This window comes from Neodiprion virginianus, chromosome 2 (assembly GCF_021901495.1).
Source record: "Neodiprion virginianus isolate iyNeoVirg1 chromosome 2, iyNeoVirg1.1, whole genome shotgun sequence".
NCBI classification, from domain to species: Eukaryota; Metazoa; Arthropoda; class Insecta; order Hymenoptera; family Diprionidae; genus Neodiprion; species Neodiprion virginianus.
The window spans coordinates 40,582,414-40,605,261 of NC_060878.1; positions in this window are offsets into that span (position 1 = coordinate 40,582,414).

The window sequence follows — 22,848 nt, forward strand, 5'->3', positions numbered from 1 at the left end:
ACTGGGAAGTTTCGAGAATTGAAACGCTTTTTGAATACGCGTCATTTTCCCGACGTCATTAAGCTTCGGTATTTAGGTTAGGTGTTACTGAACAGTAACGTCACGATAACGACGCGCAAATGAGACTCGTTTCAAACGCCTCTGACTTTTGAAAGAGCAGTAGATTTCATACGTCTAGCGTTATGTATTTGTAAGCTGAGTTACCGTTTGAAATTATAACAAAAATTTCGCGGCGTAGGTTCGATTTAAAAATGCGTTGAGGTGTTACAATTAACGCATGATATTCCGCTCTCTCGAATTCCGAATAACACGGGCGACACTTTTCGGTGAAACAGATTTCCGCGGGTGATAATCCGAAGGTAAAAAATAATGGTGGGAAGTTAAAAAAGAATTTCTATTATTCAAGTTTACCCCTCTTTCAGTCTTCGTTATCCGGAGCTACTTTCGCGTACATCGTCACGAGCTGCATAGGATCGCCGGGAAACTGCGAGAGCAGTTTTCTCGTTAACGTCGGTCTGCGACGTCGGCGGCGGCTAGATGAAGTTTTTCATTAGCGTCGTGACGCATTGCTTTTAGACAGACGGGTAGCGAGCAGTCAGGTGGATATGTGACATCGGCTTACGCTCATCTCGTCTGGAAAGGGAGATTTTTAATTTGCAGTTTCATTCGCGTATATCGGCTGCCAAATTCCCGAACGACGTCACGTTGCAATCCTCCGGCTCTTTCCGGTCACGGATAAAGCGAGCCTCGCCTCGAAATATTTTCGCGACAGTTTCAATTCCCTTCATTTAATTATTGATCGATTTTTCTTCTCCTCATTCTTTCGATCGGTTCTCCGATGATCGGAGTTTTTTTCATCGAATCTCGTTAATATCCCAAAAAATTAATTCCTCGCACGAAGACCCGCTTTCCTGCAAGATCGTAGCCCAGGTTAACGATGAAATTAACTCTCGAACTCGAGCCAGTCAATCTCTCCGCTTGTCAATTACTCGCTCGAATCGAGTGTTCGAATTGTCAGTTTCTCGCACACTATGTTCATTGTGCAATCTACACGTATTATACACGAATATTGGCAAATTTCAGCCTGCATTACATCGCTCATATTTTAATCAACGATGATTATACGAACGAATACTTCCATCAAGTGGTAAAAAAAAAAAGAAATAAATAATGGTGAAAGAAAAAACTCTCAAGGAAATAAACAGAAATTCTTACAGAAAGGTGAATTTCACATGCGCAAATTGAAATCTCACGCGTTTTTCTGAAAGGTATATTTAACCTTTTAAAACTAATTTGACACTATATTGCAGTATCAAAGTAATATCCTCTGTTTCTTACAAGAATAACAAAATATTTGCATTTGTCATACCTGAAACTTGGGCATCTTAAACTTGTCATTTTGTCAATTCTTTTTCAATCTTCTCTCACTACAGAGCAATCGCGTTTCTACAAAAAAGATCTATAAATCGCTTATATTTATGCAAAAAAAAAACAGAAAAAAAAAGAACGGTTGAAAATTAGTTTCCAACGGTCGGCTCGCCCGCCTTCGAGGCTTCCGGCCTTTGGGCACGTCGTGTGTGACGCCGGGGAGACGACGTTAATATTTAACATGCTCCAGGTCCGTCTCGTCGTCCTGTTATCCGACCTGCACCCCCGTCCTCGACCTCACCCCGACGCTGAGCGACGCCTCGCCTGCGAGCCGAGCGATTCCGTTGCCCGATTATTTATTTATCACAAAATGAAGTGAAGCCGTCCATTAATTAATGGGCTTTCCGTGGCCGCGAAGCTCAACTGCTTGCAGGACTGTCGACGTTCGTTTTAATTTTCAAATTAACGTATCAGAAGCTGCCTGACGAGTTGCAGGTACGTTCGACGAAGCGAGTTTCGATTTCTACCGAGATTCACGGATGAGCGATATTTTTTAGATAATTTTAAGCTGGATGTTTCATTCGAATTTCGTGATCTCGATGATATTTTCCTCAAGTCTGTGTTCTTCGATTACCGAAATTCATTTTTCACCCATTCGACGAACTTGTCGCTTCACTCTCAACAACGACAAAACCATGCAACACGGATGACGCGATGATACCGGGCTTAGGCGAACCTCTGTAACGCAGTCTACGTTTTCAGGCCAAAACTTCCGGCTGCTTTGTGATTTGAGAGACAAACAATTGCGTACCTAATCAGGGGTTTGCTGATTGCCGCGTAAGCTGCATCCCGGAGCTCGAGTTAAGCTCCGAATTAAGCTTCCTAGCTTTTAATCTACACGATTATAATCGACAATAAAGCTTGCGCAGTTAAGGAAATTCGCTTTCGAGAAAAAAAAATACCAAAAAAAAAAAATATAAACCAATTTGCAGGTACTTACGTGACAGTCAGGTACGAGAGCTTGAGTTAACAATAAGTGGCGCTTGAGCAAGGCAGGCAGGCAGGCAGCCACTCAGGAAACGCTGGAAGCCCCCAGTTGTTTTAATTAGTTTTTAATTTGTTTCGTAATGGAGAGGCGTGCCTTCATAATTCGAGCCGTTTTTACGCGAGCACGAGTGCGTGGCCCCGGGTTCGACTATATACAGGACGCCCTCTCTAGGGGAAAGTTACACCCCGAGGATGAAGTTTGTTTGTTTGCAGCATGTTGCCGTACGCGAAGCGCCCAGGAAATTAGTCTAGAGCCGAGAAAAGTTCCGCCAGTGCATTTTCAAACCAGCAGCGAACCGTTCGACTAAACCATAACCCCACCCTGGCTCGCCTTGGAAAATATGACGCCGTTGCAGGGTAATTAAGGCTGGAAGTAGTAGGCTCCTCGTACGGTCAGACCGTCGGAGAATTTCACCTCCCGCGAGAGATTTAATTATTTTTCCGTACCGTGCAGACGCTTCGAATACTTACACACGGTCGTCTAACCCTCGGCAGTCGACTAAAATATACGACAAGTTATATTTTTTCCCTCGTGAACGTAAAAAGAAGAGAAAAAAATGTAAGAAGAAGAAAAGAAACAAAAAAAAAAAAAATAGTGTACGACTCGTGAGTAACGTCGAATTTGTAAAGATGAATCTTATTATCTCGAATTTTGAATGCTGATGTTTTTTTCTTTCGTATTACATTAACATTTTTTAACGAGTACTCTTCAGACGATTCAATGGTCTTCGACGACACGTTTCTTTTAATACCTACTTCTTTGAACAGATATTCTTTCATTCTATAGCACAGGGTTTCTTTTTTTATAATTTTGAACCGACGGAACAAGAATATCGTACTTCAACGTACCTTTATCTCGAGAGTAATGAAATCGTTTCAAACTTTGGTAAGTGATAGTTTCCAATTGTGCTAATTGAGCGGTAGTTAAGAAAAGTTAAAAAAATTGATGGAAACACTAGAGTAAAAATATACTTGTACTCCATTTAATTCTCACTCTCTTTGAAGTTGCGGATTTTTCGTATATTTTCAAAATTCTTTTAAATGCGCTAATACAAGTCCTAAAATTTTCCAAAGTTTGAAGCAAGATTGTTTCGTTCAGGTGAAAAAAAGTGTACTTGGAATAAAATTTGCTCATGAATTTGTCGGTGAAAGTGAAAAGAAAACGTGAACGTATACTTCGAAAATGTTTATTTTTGAGCCTTAATTCGCACGAAATGTCGCGAAATTCATTCCCGTAACAGTGAATTCTTGAAAAGCACGGTAGAACGGCTACGCGGAATCTGTGTATCCTCGGAGTAAGTGTAAGACGGGTAAGCCTCGGCGTAGTAATCAAAGTTGTCGTGGCATCTGAGAGAGTTTTAGCCCCCCGCAACGCGGAGTTGAAACCCACCCTGGAAGGCTGCAGGGATGGAGGTTCTCGCCGTCGGCGGGTAAGCTCAGGATTTATGGGGGCGTCGCGACGTCCGTCTTCACTCCCCGTGAAGCCCTTCCAGCAACTTGGGACCGAGACCACGGAACCAAGGCACGGAAACCGCAACGCCTGAGTCGTTAGCCAACCCGGAGCTGGGAAGGAAGCCGCAACGGGAAGGAACGCGGCGGGCGTTTTTCATTCATTGCATCTGGAAGCTCGACGAGAATGGATCAAAATTCGAAATAACCCGAAATCGGAATTATTTCGTCGAAAAGAAAAAAAGGCGAAGGCGCGAGAGCCTGGCTAGAAAATGATATCGGGTATGCGAGCCGCGTTCCGGCCACATCCCTGGCTCATCCCTCAACTTATTGCGGCTTAGGGCCGAGCTTGCACCTCGATCCTAACCCTGCGGTGATACCTGCCCTTCACGCCGGCGGTGGAGGAAAGCCCGTAAATTGTTTCCGTCATAATTCCATACGCGAGTTCCGCGGAGCGGAATTTCGTGCTTTTATAAGGCGAATTCGACCTATTTCACCTTTTTCTTTTCGTTAGAAAAAGCTCCTCTACTCCTGTATTTTCTCAGGCTGTTTTTTTTTCCATCGCATCGAGGGCCTCAGCTGTTCCAGGATACCGACGTACGGACAAACGGTAACAGAAATTCTAACTCGGCCGTCGCTGGCCCGCATCCATCTAAGCCCGGATTTTGACAGCCCGCATTAACTCCTCGTAGGCGGGCTTTTGAACAACAAAAAAGCGGGGCGGCATTTGGACCACGCTGTGAGGGGCGAACGGTAGCCCAGCAGGTGAGCCTTCCGGGACTCGATCCGGATAACTGCCACCCCGTTGAGCGCTCAGACCGCATCTTTATGCCGGTGTCTAAACCGCTAAGTATGAATTGACTTCGACCCGAATTAAGAGGATACGCGATGTGCGCACGGCTGCAGAGATTCTCCAGGTTTTCTATCATCGACGTCAACCAGACTCGAAACCACGCTTCGAGAACTTCCGTCAGGAGAGGAAAATTATTTCTTGACAAACCAATAAAAGTACCTAATGTCAGTGTACCAGATATTGACTGGTGTGGACCCAATTATAGACCCTTTTTATTTTCTAAAATTGTAAATTGACGGTACAATTTGAGAATTACTCGATGGCTTATTTTTCGGTAATTTTATAACTAAGGATCAAACAGATACCCAACTAAAAAAGGTCAATGATTGGGACAGGGTCAATAACTGGTGCACTTACCTTATTTGATTTCATGAAATGGCGCTGCGCTTTCAACGGAACTTTATCGGATCAAAGAAATTCTTTTTTTTTTTGTAATTACGAGGAGCTGATAATTCATTCGGAAAGGAAAAATTTCAATTGACCTGCATTAAATAAATTCTATACCCGATACAATAGTTCTTTGACAGCTTGTAAAGGTTTATATCATGAGAAAGAAAATTAAAAACTTGTCTAACACAGAAAGGACATAGTAGATATTGCGGTGTAGCTTAAGCTCAATATGATGTTTCTATTATTTCGAATACATTTTTTTTTGAAGCGGTTAAGCGATCATCATAGTTTAATTTTGATAAGAAACCGGGTTTTCGAAATTTAGTACGACCTGAAAGAATCTTTATCTGTCGGACAGCTAAAAAGCAACCAACTTAACGTTCTAGGTGATTTAAGGATAATAAACGAAATCATCGGTGATTACTGAGTAAATATTTTTTGCGAATGAAATATATTCGCAAGATTTATTGAGCGAGGAAAAATGTAGTCAAAATAAAACCGGCAATTACTTGATTTTGTATTGCGGACAAAATTACGTCGAAGCAGAATAAAGTAGAATAAAAATTCACCGAGAAACGACTTCGCCGAATTGAAATTCGCAAAGTTTCCAAGCCTTAGAAACAGATAGCTATAACGTGACCATTAATGGAGTTTCTGCCTACGTAGTTATATACCTTATACCCACGTCGACGTAAGCAGTGGATTAATTCAGAGTTTCCATTGTCGCAATGCGGCACGAGACTAATTCACACGTGTTTCAAGCGATTCCGCGGCTCGGCTGCGGATTGTCAGTCGCCGCGGTTCAACTCGGCAGCGATCATAAAGGTGAGAGGGTCTCGTGAGCCGAAAATGTCAAATCTATTTCAAATCGACTGCCGTAGCTGAACAGGGAGAAGAAAATGACAGAGAGGCGATCGCTTCAATATTTGCCAGAATTATTAATCTATAAAACAATCGCAATCGCTGGATTCCATCTATTCAAATATTAACAGCGACTCGATTTGGAGAATGCGGAGAGTAAGCGAGGCTCAACTGTAGAAAATCTAAATGTGCAGGCCAAACACAGAATCTTTAGAATCACATATTTAGTACTTCAGCGTTAGATATTTTAAATTTTCTGGGTATATTCTGACTTTCAACATTTCAAAATTCAATACTGCGATCCTTCTATTTTTCCAATCTTTCTATATTTTTACCCACCACCACTCAATTTTCAAGAAACTCGTTCCTCTAATCGCGTATATCCACGAATTACGTCTACGTTTTTGTCCCGTTGTGTGTTATAACATAAATGCGCGATGTATCGCGGTTCGGGCAAACGCCAGCGGTAGGAAAGCCGCCGCAGTCTTCTGGTTAGCGGAAAAGGAGGTTCCGCCCGGAATGAGGATGAATTAAGCGTAATTCATTCCCGGAGATTTTCGCTTAGCGCTAACTCAGCCCCTCGACGTTTACGTTTGATGGTTAGCGCGTTATATCGAAGGTGGTAGCTAGGCGAAGCCTTCAGGCCATCGCAGAGCTTTTGCCACGGATCGATGGATTGCCATTGGCTCCGGACGTTTGCCAATAAATAAGTCGCTAACCGCGTTGCGAAAATTGACTCAGGATCTCCCCCCCCCCCTCCCTTTCCCACCCCTCGCCACTCGTCCCTTTGTCTCTACGTCTGCCTATCTATACATATCCATTTATCAATTCACTTCCCTCTCTGCACAGCTCAGGTACACGCGGTAAAAGGGAATTCATATCAGCCCCCAAACCCTTTGATGCACAGAGTACTTCCGCAATTTGCAAACTTTCTACAACGGGCTAGACTAGATTGCTTTCCCATATTCGTCGATGCCGATGTAAATGAGAATATTTGTTTTTGTATTACTTGTACGGAAGTTCATTATCAAAGTAAGTTGTTTGACACACTTGTGTAGAATTACATACTTGACACAATAAGGTGGTTTGTACTCCAGTGAGAAAGTCGTTATGAAAGATAAGCTGTTAAATATTTTCACTTTCCACATTTTTTTTCACAGTTCTTAAAAGGTTACTTTTTACAACTGAATAGGTTATACAACAAAATATGATACAGTAAAATTTTTAAATAGCGGGGACACTTTCGGGGCCGTAAATATTGTTCGTTATTGGGGAGAGTCCGTTGTTCAGAACAACGTTAACGTTTTTACACTGCCCGTTGTAAAGAGAAAACCGTTATTGGGAGGTGTTCGTTAAAAGAAGATTCACTGTAATGCCAGATGGCGCGACAGACCCGATTTTTTGAAGATTCAGGTACTTTAAATTAACGAAGAAAAAGCGTGGAGTCATTTATACCCCAGGACGTCAAACAAGTTAAAAACTTAATCGATCTTTCAATTTTTCTTCTCACTTTACTCTTTCCTATCACCGTATCTGAGTACCTGTTGTATCGATTTAAACCTATGTCCCCCTCTCGTTTAATAATGTATTATTATTTTAAATTCAGGGCGATGCTAATATTTCGACGAGAAAGGCGAAAGCTGTTAGGAAAAAAAAAAAAAAATAGAAAGCAAGAGAAAAGAAACCAAGACGAAGGAAAAAATTACGGCAAAGGGGGCACCGCCCGAGATTGCGATATCCGCGTCTCTCTTCCCCGGGAATCAGCTACGAGAGGGTCACCGGGTCGCCGTAACCTCGTCCTAAGCCCTGGACAACTTCGCCGTCGGCAAACGCGAGTAGCGAGTAGAGGACCTCGCTAAGCTCCGGGATGAATTCGCCGGGCAGTCGCACTTTGCGGTTCGCATTTTACCCCTCTGCCTCTCTCCTTATATTTCCGACTCTCTATCTCCACGCTGCACATACACGCCAAGTTTCGCAGCTACTTTGTTGCCTTCTCGCCACGCTGATCCGGCCATCCTCACGCTTGTGTATTACATACCGTGTACGAACTTACAGGCGAAAATTTCACCGCGAATACCGTGCATCTCCTCCCAGGATAAGCCCACTTTTCTTTCCCCTGGACAGTCGACTGTTTTCTCATTTTTAGCTTGTCTGTAAAATTTTCCCTGGAGCTTTCATGCTGGCGGGATAAAGCGTACGAGTGTAGAACAAATCTCGATTCGTGATGTATTCCAATATTTCTATCTACGATAAAACGCTGTAAAAAAAATGAGCCCGCATCGTTAAAAATTTCAGGTCACATTCGGAGAATTGAAAAAAGTTCCATTTGAAGCTCCCATTGTGGGTTTATTAGTAATTTTTCAGATTTATGCTGTACATACGTTAGCAAAAGTCTGAATATTCGTCTAGCTCAATTTTACTAACAATAAGTTCAAACGTAAACTTGTGAGAGGATTTTGGTTTTGACAAGAACCGTGCACTGGTGGTTCATTGAGAAGAGTAAAAACGACCGCCGAGTGTTTGGACGGAGACGGAGGTGTCGAAGGAGCGCAGACGGTGATATGAAAGATCGTCGGGGTGTTCATAAGTCGGGAGAAACGGAATAAGGCCAATCTCATAACGCCTTATGAAGCCTTATGAAGATTTAGCTAGCAACAGAGTCCTAAATCTCATTAAAACGCAGAGTTCAGGATGGCGCGGGGGCGGCGATGAGAGGGTATCGCTCGGATCGCGGGATGGGGTCGGGGTGCTGACTGCACAGGGATGCCACCCTAATTACCTCAGACTCGATGAAGAAAAAAAAAAGAGAGAGAAAGGAAAAAGAAAAAGAAAAAGGAAGGAAAGGGAGACGAAGCTGAGAAAGAAGAGGAGGAAAAAAACGAATTAAAGAAAAGAATGGGGTGGCTCGAGGGTGGGCTGCTCCTGACAGCCAGCTAATCGGGGTGTTTAAGAGTCTACACTGATCGCCAGGGTCTCGTTTAAACGTGGCCCGCCTTATATTTTTACTCCGCATGATAATGGGGACGAGGTGGCGGCGTTCCTGGAGAAAAAAGAGAGGCAGAGAAAGAGAGAGCGAGAGAGAGAGAGAGAGAGAGAGAGAGAGCCCGAGTGGGCGACATGGCAGCAGAGAGGGAAAAAAAACGAAAAATTGTGAATTGTGCCCGTTATGATTTAGGGAGCGTTCGCTTAGTCGTGCAGCCTACTTTGCATACTGATTGGCGTATTAAAAAATATTCAGGTAGCGACATTGCAAACTTTTTGCCTCGTTTCTTCATCAACATTCTTTCCTATAACCTTTTTTTTTCGTACGTCACTCTTTTTCGCTCGTAGGGTGGGTATGTTATTACCGCACGGATAATTTGGTCGGCTAATTGAAAAGTTTGGAAATTTCGCGTTTTGTACACACGTTTCGCAATTGTGTTTCGAATTTCAATTTCCTGATCTTGAATTTGTTCCCAGATGGAAAAATCGCGCCATTTGTTTCAGCGGGAATGATGATTCAATTTTACACGTGCGGTGAAACCGCACAGCTGCTGTTGCGCTGTCTCTGAAGATTTTCGAGAATTCTATTGCCTCCACGGACGCTCCAATCGTAATGTAATTATGCGGGAGAACGGGAATGGAAAATGGAAGGCAAAGTGCTGTGCGAATGTAGCGGCGATAACGTGGATTCCTGCAAAGTCTAATGGCGCATCGTCGGAGGTTCGATATGTCGGCGCCGAGCGAAGCAGAAGAAGAAGAAGAAGAAGAAGAAGAAGAAGAAGAAGAAGAAGAAGACGAAGTTTAATTTTTGTTGTTTATCGAGAACGAAATGCACGTAATTAGGAAACAGAGAGCTGGGGATGAGGAGAAAAAGTTCCGGTTGTAGGTGCCTAGAACGGGACGGCGTGGCGAAACTCTGCACGAATGTATTGCGTGTGATGCGGGGGTGCGGAAAAGGCGGAGACAACGGCGGCAAGAATCTTCCATCAGCAAAGCCTTGATTACTTTTTCTCATCTCTGGATCTAAATAAATAAAATATCGAGAATGCGGCGATGGCGATGGCGTTGTCGGAGGCAGAGCGGAGACCTGGACTGTCGCGACCTGGCAGATAAGATAAAGACGGAGACGTTACTTAATTACTTATTTCTCTTCTCGCCGGGCAACCCGAGGGGAGAAGAAGAAATAAGTAAAGTACTTTTTCGCTCTCTCGCCTTTCTTATTAGCGCTTAATGATTTAATAGAGAACTTCGAGAGCTCGGCGTCAAGTCGAAAAAGATGTAGGTACATACATCCGCACACCACTTCGACGTGCCGTTTCAACCGACATATTTTCTCGTTTCTTGTTCTCTAGAATTCGATGCAAAATTAATTTATTTGATTTTTTCTTTCCAGTCCGTACGAAGTTGCGTTTTACAGGAATATTAGGTGTGATTTGAAGCATAATTGCTGCAAGAATTAAAAAAAAAAATAAAAATCTGCACTTCGTTTCGCGATACGTGTATGTGGGTGGAAATTGTTATTGGCTTCGGAGGGCGCGAGGCTAACCTTGCAGAGGCCAGGCTCCCTTTTCTTATCCCCATTAACGCTTCGATTTTACAATCATCATCACTCCTACTACCCGGGTCGGGGGTGGGTGGCGTCCGCGTAAATTACATTTCCATTTTTTCCTTTTTCCTTGTTTCATTCTTTCCCTCTTCTTTTTTGTATTTTTTGTTTAATGTTTTTTCTTTCATTTCCCCCCTCTTTTAGTAAAATACATCGATAAAAATATCCTCCTCGGGATAACAAACACTCAGCATCCGTTTCACACGTCGTACCATGTGTACTTGTAATTACTTCGATTGACACCGCGGTTCGCGTTATATCAATTATCCACATCGGAACGAGAGTTGCAAAAGCGACATTTCCGCGCAACAAGGCAGCTTATACACGTAATAGCTGTACTGACGCATATGCTTGAAGTCATAAGCAAGTTCGTGTAGGTACCTACACGATGTATTTAAATATGTTACACGCGAGCTTTTATTCTCCATAAATTATATACATATACGACGAACTTAGCCAATATTCGCATTTCTCTATTTCGCACAGTTTCGCACGTACGTAAAATGCGCGATGCAAACTAGCGTTTCACTTAAACGGTACCCACCCATGTGTATAATATACCCACTTCCAGCAACGAGTATATAAGGTACTTGGCTTGTTTTATACGCGTTTCGGAGAATAACGACAACCCAAAGTAGACGGTAAAACGTAAAGCAAACTGGCAAGATGAAAAGCGTAGCTTCGTTTACCCGCAACAAGCACAAACTCATCGGCAATTAATCGTGGAAGACAAACATTTTTGAATACAACTGTTCACGTGAGATATAAAAATAATTGTAAAAGTTTCACACCCCGTGATCAGAGTTCTCTTTTTTGCCTGATACTTCACCATTGATTTCACGGATATAACAGGGCGGCGGAACTAGAGCTTGGAGAAACGCTGAACGAGGGTAATTGGGTTAAGAACGTGAAAATGAAACAGGGGTTGATCTAAGAATAGCGATACGGGGCGAAGCTCGAGTCGTTGGACGTGTAGAAATTAACCCCGATATCCCGGAGAACTGTTCTGCGCTCTCTTTGCAGCCTCCCTTTTTAGTTGTCATCCTTTTTCCGTCTTCTTCGTTTTATCCTCGATCGTTTTTTTTCTCTCTCTCCTCTCTACCTTCCCTCCCTTTTTACCCGCCCGGGATTCGGGGCCATCAGATTACGCCTCAAGGAAATTGAAACATCCACCGCCTCGGGGCAAAACGAAGCGCGATGATTTAGGGAACGGTTTGAGTTATGTGAATTCGTATATTAAAATATTTTGAACATTCGGAGAGGTTTGCGAGTTCGCGTGTAGAGGCCGAATTCTACCCGCTATACACTCGCGATAGCTCCACCGTATTTGTGTGTAGATACCCATAAACTCCGTCCACACACCCATCACTGGTCCGTTCAAATTTAACATCCATAACGAAGTATAAAGAAACGAATCTCCCTTGCAATCGGAAATTCGGCATCAGTACGCGGCGGAAAATCTTTTAACCCATAAAACCGACAACTCGTACAGATGACGTCATCGACAGATCAACGAATTAAAAGGGTAACCTGGATTTCTATCAAACCAGTTTCCAAGTCACCGTTCTACATTCACCGCTCGACTGACTGCAACTCTGAAGTTTGAGTAATTTAATCGACGAAGACGGTACGCTGTATCAGCGAAGTTTGAGCACAATTGAAAAAAATAAATAAATAAAATATGGTAAAATAATTTTCACCAAGTTCGTAATTCCGAGGCTTTCAAAGTTCGGGGGTACCGAAGACGCGGGCGACTTCTGCGGTCCTCGTGAAATGCGAATCGTGTTGAAAATTGAAGGAGGGCTGCTGCGAAAAGAGAAGGGTTAAAACGGGGAGTTTCGTTACGGGGGTGGGGTGGGGAAATTCACATGGGTATTAGAAGCGGAGTGTGTGGTGAGCATGCGAGCCACGTCGCCTTTATTTATCGTTTCCCGATGCTTATGTTTTACTAGGCCGAGCCACGTTGCCGTGGTATACGATAAGGCAAGGGTGGAATCACTAAGGGAACCAATAACGTGATGTATTATACATAATGCATGCTCCGTCCGCCCACCGCGCACCGCGCACCACCTGTACCTTTGCCCCGGCTTCTCTCCTGGCTTCTGCCACGCTCTCGTTCGCGATACTCTCTCCCTCTCTCTCCTGGCGAGGGCCTACGCCAGGCCACGTGCTATTCAATAATGGATTACCAAAGACAAATTTCATTCCCGAAGGTTACCAGACTCTCCCATCCACTCCCGTCCAACAGCCCAGCGTGTCACGGTACCCGGAAGGTTTCGCCTATCGCCGTTAGACGATTTGACGACAACTCTTACGCCCCTGCTTATCGGCGCGCTGACTTCGTGGAAGAATTCGAGTACTGAGAAAAACTTACTTCGATTCGTTTGGGATCGATAATCTTGGACGGAAGAACTCCTATCCAAAAAGTGTCTTTGCGTGTACGGTATCCCTTTTGTATATTTTTTTGATACCGTGTGTAAGGTGCCTACTCTCTGCTTTCTGCGTTCTCTCTTTGCGAATATTCGATTCCGCGTTGTGCCGAAAGTGGAGAAGTGTGAGTATGAGAAAGGTGATCGAAGAAATTGAATATTTTCTTCTCACGATCGCGGCAAGAAATCACCGAGGCTGTGAAGATTCCGGTTTCCGATACGGCGAAAAAGTCAGTATCGCGGTGGATCGACTGAAGACCAGGGACAGCAAGGGACGATACAGCTGGAGAGGCGTTTGTTTCTGATACTTTTTCATCTTGCACGTTTCTCTGTCTCCTGAATAATGCATGGATAGGGGATGACGGGTGGCGGCGGGGCGAGCGGGATATACGCGCAATTTTCCGTCCTGCACGGTATACATATTTACGGGAGTGAGGAATGTTTACGCGAGTGTGACAATGATCGCGGGCGGCAAACAAGGCCCGCGTCGGCCGCATTCCCTGTCAACCAGCTGATTCGATATTGGCTCTGCAGGGCGGGAGGGACGGGAACCGGCATTCATCACGTTATCAAGGGTTTCCCACACGCTCCGTGTTGATACACAATTATGCGTGGCGGCGTTCGCGATTCGGCGGCGTTGCGACGCGCCAAAACCGTCCTCCGCGTCTCGAGGCGTCGTCGTCGCGACCCCGCCACGATCCTCCGGGTGATCTATAGCTCCTCCGGGGTACAAGGAGCGAGGGAAATAGGTTCCCAGAACTTGTTTGTTCGTCTCCGGCTCTTCGCGGGGAATACGAAATCATCCCATTGGCGAAACCGTTCCACCACCTCTTCCACCATTCCACCCACACGTGAGGCGGAAACTGCAGCGGTAGGTTTAACCTCTGTTTATCGAACCCGCGATAATTTTAATAAAAAATGTCCTTGCCCTCTTGTTCCAATTAGCCGTCGCCCGTCTCACCTGCGGGAAGAAAAGAGAAGAGAAGAGCGGCGAGGAGAGGAGAAGAGAGAATGGGAGAGGAGAGGAGAGAAGAGCGAAGTTGGGGCGGAGAATCGCTCCACGTAGAGGAGCCAGAATTGGAGCGGTGACACTCTCATTTCGGGGAGAATTTACAGGCCACCCTCTCGCGTGCCTGGCATAGTCAGAGTCGGAGCCGGGGAGGATGAAGCCGGAGGTTTCGCCGTGACTGTAGCTATACCTACGTAATGGGATCCACCGCCAGTCTGGCATTGTTAAGTACGTTTCTGGTAGGTAGCGTAAAGCGCTGACTTCGACATTCGTTACCGAACTGTTCACTTTCCAACTAGTTTACAACAGTTCCCATCCACGCTTACAGAAATAACTCCCCGGCATGACCCGCCTACATCCCACACTCGCTACATCGAATGCATTTTATGCCGGTATCACTCCGTCCAGCTGAACTATGCAGGCGCCTGTCTAGACTCCAAACTTTTAACGCGTCACTGATCCGCGCTTCGTTTCACCTATCAAGACAAGCAAAATTTTGAACCATCCTCGACCATTTCCCGCACCCTCGTTACTATCGACAGCTCGCTTTACCCACTCGGTAAACTTTTTCTCTTTAGTAAGCGTTTTTTAGAAGGGAAAAATTCACGGTTCGAATCAGGTAGACGATCAAAAAATACTCGTGCTTTTGGTAAACGTCAAGCGCAGCAATGTCCGTGGAACGTTACATACAAATCACTGTGATTTGGAAGTGGGGTAAATTGCGATCTTGGACATTCGTAGTGGATAAACTCGATCCATATTCTGAGCAGAAAATATGCCGTTTAGTATAACTAAACCGAAGCTTGTCTGACCAGAAATAGATGTTTGTCACCACCTTCACGTGACAGTTTCAAAGATTCATTGCAGCCTCGAGTCAAGGTTGCCGAAGCTTTTCAGATATCGCGATGAGATTTGGATGGATCTATCGATAAGTCCAAGTGTTTTAACCTGCAGAAGTCGAACCTGGAACGTTCCTTACAAAAACTGCAAAGAGGGCTTAACTTCGATGAGAGTTGATCAACGCTTTCCGAGGCAACTGTCCGTGGCTCGACTCGGGTCCCGTGACTGGGATCGAGTTGTCTGCGGTAGAATCTCACAGTCGTTAAATTTGGCGGGTGCATGGCTGGCAGCGAGGAGAGACGTCGGAAAGCTCAAAGTGGAAAGGGCCGTTCGGTGCAGGCTAGGCGGGGTAGCGTGAGGTCCGGGCATAACGGAATGGTGCAGGTGCCCCAAGCGGTGCCACGGTACCACCCTTCGCCGCCCACGCCACCCCCGCGTCAACACCCTGGCCCCGACCCCTCGGCCACCTCACTGCCCTCGAGCACGCGATCCTCGAGGTCCACCTGAGCCGTAGCTATCGCGGCAACGCGCGGCCGGAATCGCAGCGCCATTACGAAAGTTCTCCTTCAGGGGCGTTGGCGGCCACGATGGCTGTTTGCTCTTGAGCTGCCCGCTCTTATCCTCATCGTTGGTACCGTCGCGTCATCCCACTTGTTCACCAAACCTTTTTTACGGATTCGAACAGTCGCTTGTCACTCGCCACAGTCTAGGCTGCCAGCTGATCCTCGAGTACTGTACTTAACCCCCCCCCCCCCATCTAGGATTCATCATTTTCTTCAGGATCGCATTGTCGAGGGTGAATTTGACTGCGTTCAAACTTGGGAGCTTTTGGCAGTGGTGTACTTCTGCCAGTGCTTCCACGCGTCTTGTCTTCGGTAATTCATGCCAGGAGCTTGTGCACTTTTAGAGAAAACTTGGGCATCCTGAGGGTGGTGGAATTAGTTACGGCGTCTCGACGCGGTGCTTCCTTCCAGAGAGTCTGGCAGCGTTGTACTGGGAAATCTGTGGCCTCAGGTGGCGCGCGGTAGTTAGATACTTCGCAGTTTCTTGGTGCGCACATCCGAAGTGAGGAGAATGGCTGCGACGCCAAGAAGGCAGGTCGGCGTTTCGAGCGTCGAGACGATTCGAGTCTACCAAACTAAACCTCTACGCGGCGCGAGACCCGAGGGTCTATACATAGTTTACAGCGAGGAATTTGACGAGCCCTACGGCTAGCACCCGACTCCGAACGTTGTACGAACTTTCGGTGGTGGGTATTAAGAATGTTGGTGAAACGACTATCCGGTACTAAATTTGTCCAACAAGCGCAGTCGACGAAAATTCGACTCTGTCTCCCGCCGTGTAATTAAATTTGTTCTAATTAATGGCGTGCTTTTCGGTAGGCGAGTCGACGCGACAAAGACGATCATCTCCAGCCGTTCTCGAAGCATTCCAGGATCTCAGAACCACGACGCTTAGTCTTCAACCGTCGATCATCGCGATCTTCGCCGAACTTTGTATGGTCGGAAAAAAAAAGAACCGAGAAGCTTCGACGATTCCTTTTCTTCCTCGGTCACATGATCCAACGGAACGAATATATGCCGGCTTTATCGAGTCAAAAATTCTCTTCATCAATATTGCATGAGCGGTTCCACGGTTTTTAGGACTCTTGGTACCAACGGAGCCTCTTGATATGACGATTTGGCGAGGGAGAGGATCGGACCTGGTGGAGTCGGCGGGACTGCAGAAGGGCTGGGCGAAGAGGAAAAGAGAGAGAAGGAGAGCGAGGAAAACGAGACGGCGAGAGATCTCTTCATCTGTATCAATTACTCCATCCCCGATTAGATGGATGAAGATACGAAGGCGCAGTATTCGGACGGAATGGGCGATCTGGGGGACAGTTTCCGAGGGGTGGAGAGCGAAGAGCCGAGAGGCGGCCGTGATTGACATGAGCCGACGTTCCGGTGTCTGGTCTGATTCTTGAGTGAACGCTGTCAGGTTCTAAATAAGCGACCTCGACTCGGGAATCGTGAATATCTTAATGAGATGAGACGCATCGTCACCGATTACTCTTCGAATAAATTCGCCCGATCCAAGTTTTCCCCCCCGAAAGATCGCGCCAGCGGTCCGGTTACTCGCTCTTCGGCAGCTGAATAAGAGAGCCCCGAACGTGGACCCGATAAAAAAGGCGAAACGAGCCGCGGATCGGGTGGAGGGAAAAAAAAATTGGCGGAGGCAAAAGGACCCGCGACATGGTAAGACGCGGCGCAATCTTGTCGATCAAACAATTAACAATGCCATTGGGATTGTAAGGGGCCCGTGGACACTGATCGAGGCCGGGTGAGGAGATACCATTGACCAGAAGAGACCGCCGTGGTGCTCGGAGCGGAGCCGGTCGGTAAATATCTCCTTTCCGCAGTGTTACTCATTAATTACCCATTAATTAGCTCCCGCTTAATTGCGAGGACCAGAGCAGGACCGGCGCGTCCTTTGCCGAGTCCTCGCGGCGTCCCGAGGCGGGGCTTAAATTGGGACGAGATTAGCAAATCTAAAGGGCGCAGCGGCGAGTCTCGATCGGCTAAACTATTTCCACCGGGAATCGAAATCGCGATTCTTTGCGCTTCGCTTAAGGTGCAGCGGGATTGAAATTTCACCTTTCGTTTTCTGCAAGGGTGCAGCCGAGAGGGCGACTCTCAGCCCGGGTCCGAGCTCGGCTCCTCGGCTGATGTATTTATAAGGAAGGATATTTGCATACGATGCAGCAGATCGGCGATAGCGAGCCGGGCGGCGCCGACTGAAGATTCAAAGAGGCTTTGTGCCATTATATCCATTCCCCCGTCTCGTTTCGTTCCGTCCAACTAAATAAAAGTCGACCGCCGTTCAGGTTGTTCGTCCTTCTCCCCGATGCACAGCTCCGCTTGTCGTCCGCGACCAACCTTCGCCGTATCCTGTTCTACGCTCCGGCGAAGCTCTTTCGTTCTCGTGATTGGCGTTGACTTATGAAGCGATCGCCCCGTCGCAGCGACGCCAGTCTAATCAAATCCTCTCTCGGGCTAGGAGATTAATTTTTAACCGTGCCTTCTGGAGTTCGTTTGTTTTTCCGACGCGGGACGCAGATCCGGGATCGATCGATTGCCATTTTCTTTATAAAACTTCTAATTAGTTCCGATATTACCTCCGACATTTCGAATCCTCGCTCTAAGAATGTCCCCGCCGATTCGGATCAGGGCTGACTTCGGTTATTACAAACTTCGATGATGGCCAATAATTAGGGGATCCGCGATCCACCGGGATAACGATTACGGTTATCAGATACTTCGCCCTTTTTTCCCGGTAGCCGCCGTATAGTTTCCACTTTCACTCTCGGGGAAGATCGTTCAGGATCTAACTTCCCGAAAGAACGGTCAGTAATGTAGTTCCCGTGTATCCACGAAAAAAAAAATTCTCACCCTTTGGTCGGCGTTTCAGTAGGGGATGAACAAGCCGGCAAAAAATGAATTCCAACTTTATTATTCCGCCAGTGAAGTGCCAAGTTAAATAGGGAACAAACATGCAAACGGCTTTGAGGAGGTCCTGAAGACCTTTTGCTCGTGAAAGTGAATCTCAAGAACTGCTTTTACCACCGTGAAAACTATTCGATCCATGATTGAGTAAAGAAACGGAACGAAAATTCACCTGCCACCAGTTTCGGGCGCTCCCTGAAAATTAGCATGGACCAGGAGCGGTCGGTACAGCTTCCTCGGAAGTGCGGATGGACCGCGTCGTGTGAGGTTGATTGACTCGAGGAGACGCTGCCGGAATACCATCGTGTCCAAGGCTTGAAAGAATTCTGACATCCTGACGGTTGGTAGACGGTGTTGCGGGTGAGATCGGCGATCGGAAAGCCGGCGAGCCGGGGGTGAAGGGGGGCCGATGACTGCAGCGTCGCGCATTTTGATCAACTCGTTCCTGACAATGAGACACGTATCATCCTTATCCTGCCACATCTTGTCACGAACCCGTTGTACTCACTGCGACGGTCGCGTGGATTTTAATAAATCCCCGCTTTACTTCGCCTCGTACTATCATTTTATACACGAGTAACCCCCACGTGGGCAGCTCACACGTTCGATATTTTACACCCGAGTGACGGGGCCCGTTTGAAATTGGGAATAGAATAGGTACACGAGTAATCAGGCGGGTACCTCGTGTTACTTTAGTAATTCCTTTCACGCGTTTCCCCTCCGGGCTTAATCGAATAATTAATCATGATTACCTAAACGGTAGATATTTTTTCTTTTTCTTTTTTTTTTCAACTTCCCTTTCAACATTTACGTTATCGTTTTCTACTCATTTACCACGTTCCTACGGGATTCTATGTTATTCGTTTTCTTTCTTCGTCGTACTTGAGGAAAGCAGGCGTAATGGGTTCCAGCGATAACCTCGCTTACCAACCGTGTAAATAACCTTTCGAGTCTCGAATCGTTCGTAAAGATTGTAACAATACCGTCTTCCCGGGTGTTCAAGTAACGTGGTAGACGGAGTCTGAGTCTCTTCCAACTTCCTCAACCGACGATATGCTTGACGGTGATTTAATTCTAATCGTTTTATCGCGAGAACCTGCGTCATGTGGCTGTTCGCCTAGGAGTTTATGACTGTTTTACGACTTAGGAAAAGCCACACGGTAGTTGAATGCTTAGCGGTTTAATTGCCTCGAGCCTAATACAGACTCTCCACGGGCTGTTTGCGTCTGCTGCGTGTACGTCCGTGTATAGAACGCGTGAAAAAGAGGACCAGAGAAGGTCGAGTATAATTTCCAGCGGCAGCGCCTCCACGGGATTGCCATTTGTCTCGAGACAGCTGGCGAACGTTGGTTGCAGTGGCTAAACTCGGAGCCCCGAGGCACTTGCGGACTTCTCAAAAGCCGATGCGGCGAAATATTGCTCGGACGATCCTCCCGCTTGTTGGTACCCTGAACCCTGGAGACAACCGGCATGAGCCGTTTCTCCGTTCCACGCCCCGATGCCGTAGGAGGAGAAGCGAGTATCATCGCGGCGCATAAATCCGCCGATTTGATCAAACTCGCGCGAGGTCCGAGCCTTGAGGCTGGTCGCCGTATGTAAACGCGGGTCAAAGGTGGCCAGATGAAGGCGGAGACAATCCGCGAAGCAAATGGACAGAGATGTCACAATAAGACGTCCCGGGGACCACGGAGAGTGAGAACGATCCTCCTCTCCTCCTTTCCACGCTGCGTCTCGGAACCCGCGTCAATCTCAATTACCCTCTCGGGCCGAGGGCGGCGCAACAAACGAGGACATTCCAGGGCCGCCTACGTAGCCGTCGTCGAGAAGCGTCGAAGAGCCCTGGATGCAGGAGTTCGCGGTGCAAAGCAACAACGGGGTGAAACGTGGACAGGAAGTTATGCGGATTTTTTGTCGGATCGAATCAATTAGAGATAAACCCCGGAGCGGGAGAGTTGGAGATAGATAGATAGAAGGAGAGAGAAAAGAGAAAAGAGCACTCTACGGAGGAACCGAGGAACCAGGGAACCGGAGAACTGGAGACGATTCCGCGGCCATTAGCCACGGGTAAACAGAACCATTCTTTAATTCTTTGCTCTTAAGGGCGTCACTCTTTCTCCGCGCTACCGAGCAGGGAGGCGTCTTTCTTGTTTATTGCCCCGGCAGCGACGTAGTGTGTTGACGCTTAAGTAACGGCCACCACCGAAACTCCGCACGGCCATACAGCGACCAGCATCGATTTTACTTTCGGCCAAAGTTATATCCACTCGATTCCTGCCTTAGGGCGATATTTTCAGCCGTTTCTATTACCTTTGAGGTATTGGTCAGTGACCAATATCGTCAGTGGTTCCAAATTTCTTTAAAAGTTAATTTTTGCAGCTGGTCGTTGGATTTCACCTGTCGCACAATCGTGATTTATTCGCGAACTCATCGTTTGTCTAAATATTAAGGTGCTCTTTGAGACAAAGTTATCTCTGCATCGGGACACGTTCGATTGAATATTTTGCGAGAATTCTTTTACGAATGTAGGTTATTCACCGAGGCCCAAGTTCCCAAACATCTAATACTGCAACCCCCGCTAACAAGTGAATAATTCCCCGACGAATTCAGTGCTGGGCTTTTAATGCAGTACGATGAAAGCTTAACAGAGTTGAATTTCCCAGTGTGCGCGAGCATTGCTAATTCATGTGATTCTGACGGCAAGTGAGGTTGACACGTAGATTGAAATCAATCATTGCTAATACACTTGTAGAAGTGCATGCAGTGCCACGTGGCCTCGGGAATGCTCTGGAGAAATAGAGCTCGTCACCCCCTGGCGAGATAATCAGCGTCCAGCAAATCCTCCGACGGTCTCACACCACGAGGCGAGGGTGAAACGCAGCTTGGGATCCCGATGAAGGGTCGCCAGACATTCGGTCGTCGAACAAACGGACCTTTCGCCGATTTCATACAAACTCGGAATCCCGGATCACGCTCACGTTTCCTCCGCAGCAGCGACGCGTGGCACGGATGAAAAGCAGGGAAAATGAAAGCAAATAGTCTGCATCTGCTGCCGTATACTTACGTATGTATATAAATTAAAAAACACCCCTCGACGTTGATTCACAATGCCTGATTTATTCCGCCAGCAATTAACAACGATCACGATCGGTGAGCTGCGGAGCTTCCGCGAAGTCTGCAGGATGCGGCCTGCGTGCAGGAGTCGTCGAAGCACCGAGACGAGGTCGCTCTTATAGCCTGACGTCTCCGGGATCCGCCGTCTGCTCAGCTTCCGTCCTCGAAGACTACGTTTCGTTGACGGGTGATCGCCTCGCGGACCTTCCTGTCAACCCGACGGTGCGTGCCCGTAATTCTTTATGGCTTAGAAATGCAGAGAGGCGCCGCTGAAAACCGAAGCGAGGAATTCCGCGTATTGCCATTCGCAGCATCACACCGATCCCGACAGATTCTTGGCACCGTTTTGATCAGCTGAGAGAAATTATCCTCTCCTAGTCACGGCCTTTCAGCAAGGAATGTCGAAGCGAGTTTACGAAATAAAGAGTCGAGACTCGACCTCGCTTTGTTCGTGTCCTTTTCTCCGACATTTTTTCAGTCATCGCTACGTCTTCGAATTTCTCCGAAAATAATTATACTGTTAGTTGAGACGGTGAAATCCATAAAAGCCACCAAACGGCCGCGACGCGCCGGGTGACATTGATAGTCGGAATTTGATACCGCATAGCCGGCAAGAAACATCACCGTGGTCTCGAGAGATCCTCGAGAGCTGATTAAGCCCGTGGTTCTTAACCGCGCGTTGCCCCGTCTTCCCTTAGCGCAGCCTTGTATTTCCCTCGGCACGAAGCCGCCGCTGCAGCGCTGCAGCGGTAGCAGTCATACCTCGGGACAATAAATTTTCTATTCCAGTCAGATTCCGTTTGTTCAGGCGCGGTGAACGAATAGCGTAAGGTAAAGGAAGGAGCCTGCACAAAAATAGAATAAATAACTAGAAAAGCAACAAGATATAAGAAATGGGTGAATAAAAGGTATGGAAAGAAAAGGGGGAAAAAAAAGTTCTCGCAAACCATTCTTTGACCGAAGAACGACACGGTGTTCGTTAAATATACGAGTGTATTGAAATTCTGCCTTCGAGACGGAACGCGATGCGATGCGATGCGATGGGATGCGATGGGATGCGCCCGTTGTGGAAGGACAGGATCGCATGACGGCCGGGGCCCGCGGGCCCCGCGAGGAGAAGAGCGGCCTGGGAGTCTCCCGCTGTTTTGAATACGATCCCATGTCTGCCCCCCTCCCCCCCCCTTCCCCCAACCCTCAAAGGGATACGTATAAAGCGTATCCCCGTCGCCGTGCCCCGCTCGCGTATCGCATACCACTGGAGTGAGTCCGGCACCAGGACCATCCTGAGCGGTGTAAGCGACCCGCCGAAGACCCCGGCATGGTCTTGGTCGTCCACTCTAATTTGAATGTAACAACGTTTCGTTTGCTCGCTGGAACGGCGATACCATCTCCTGGGTCTCGGCTCCGGCTCGTCCGGGAGT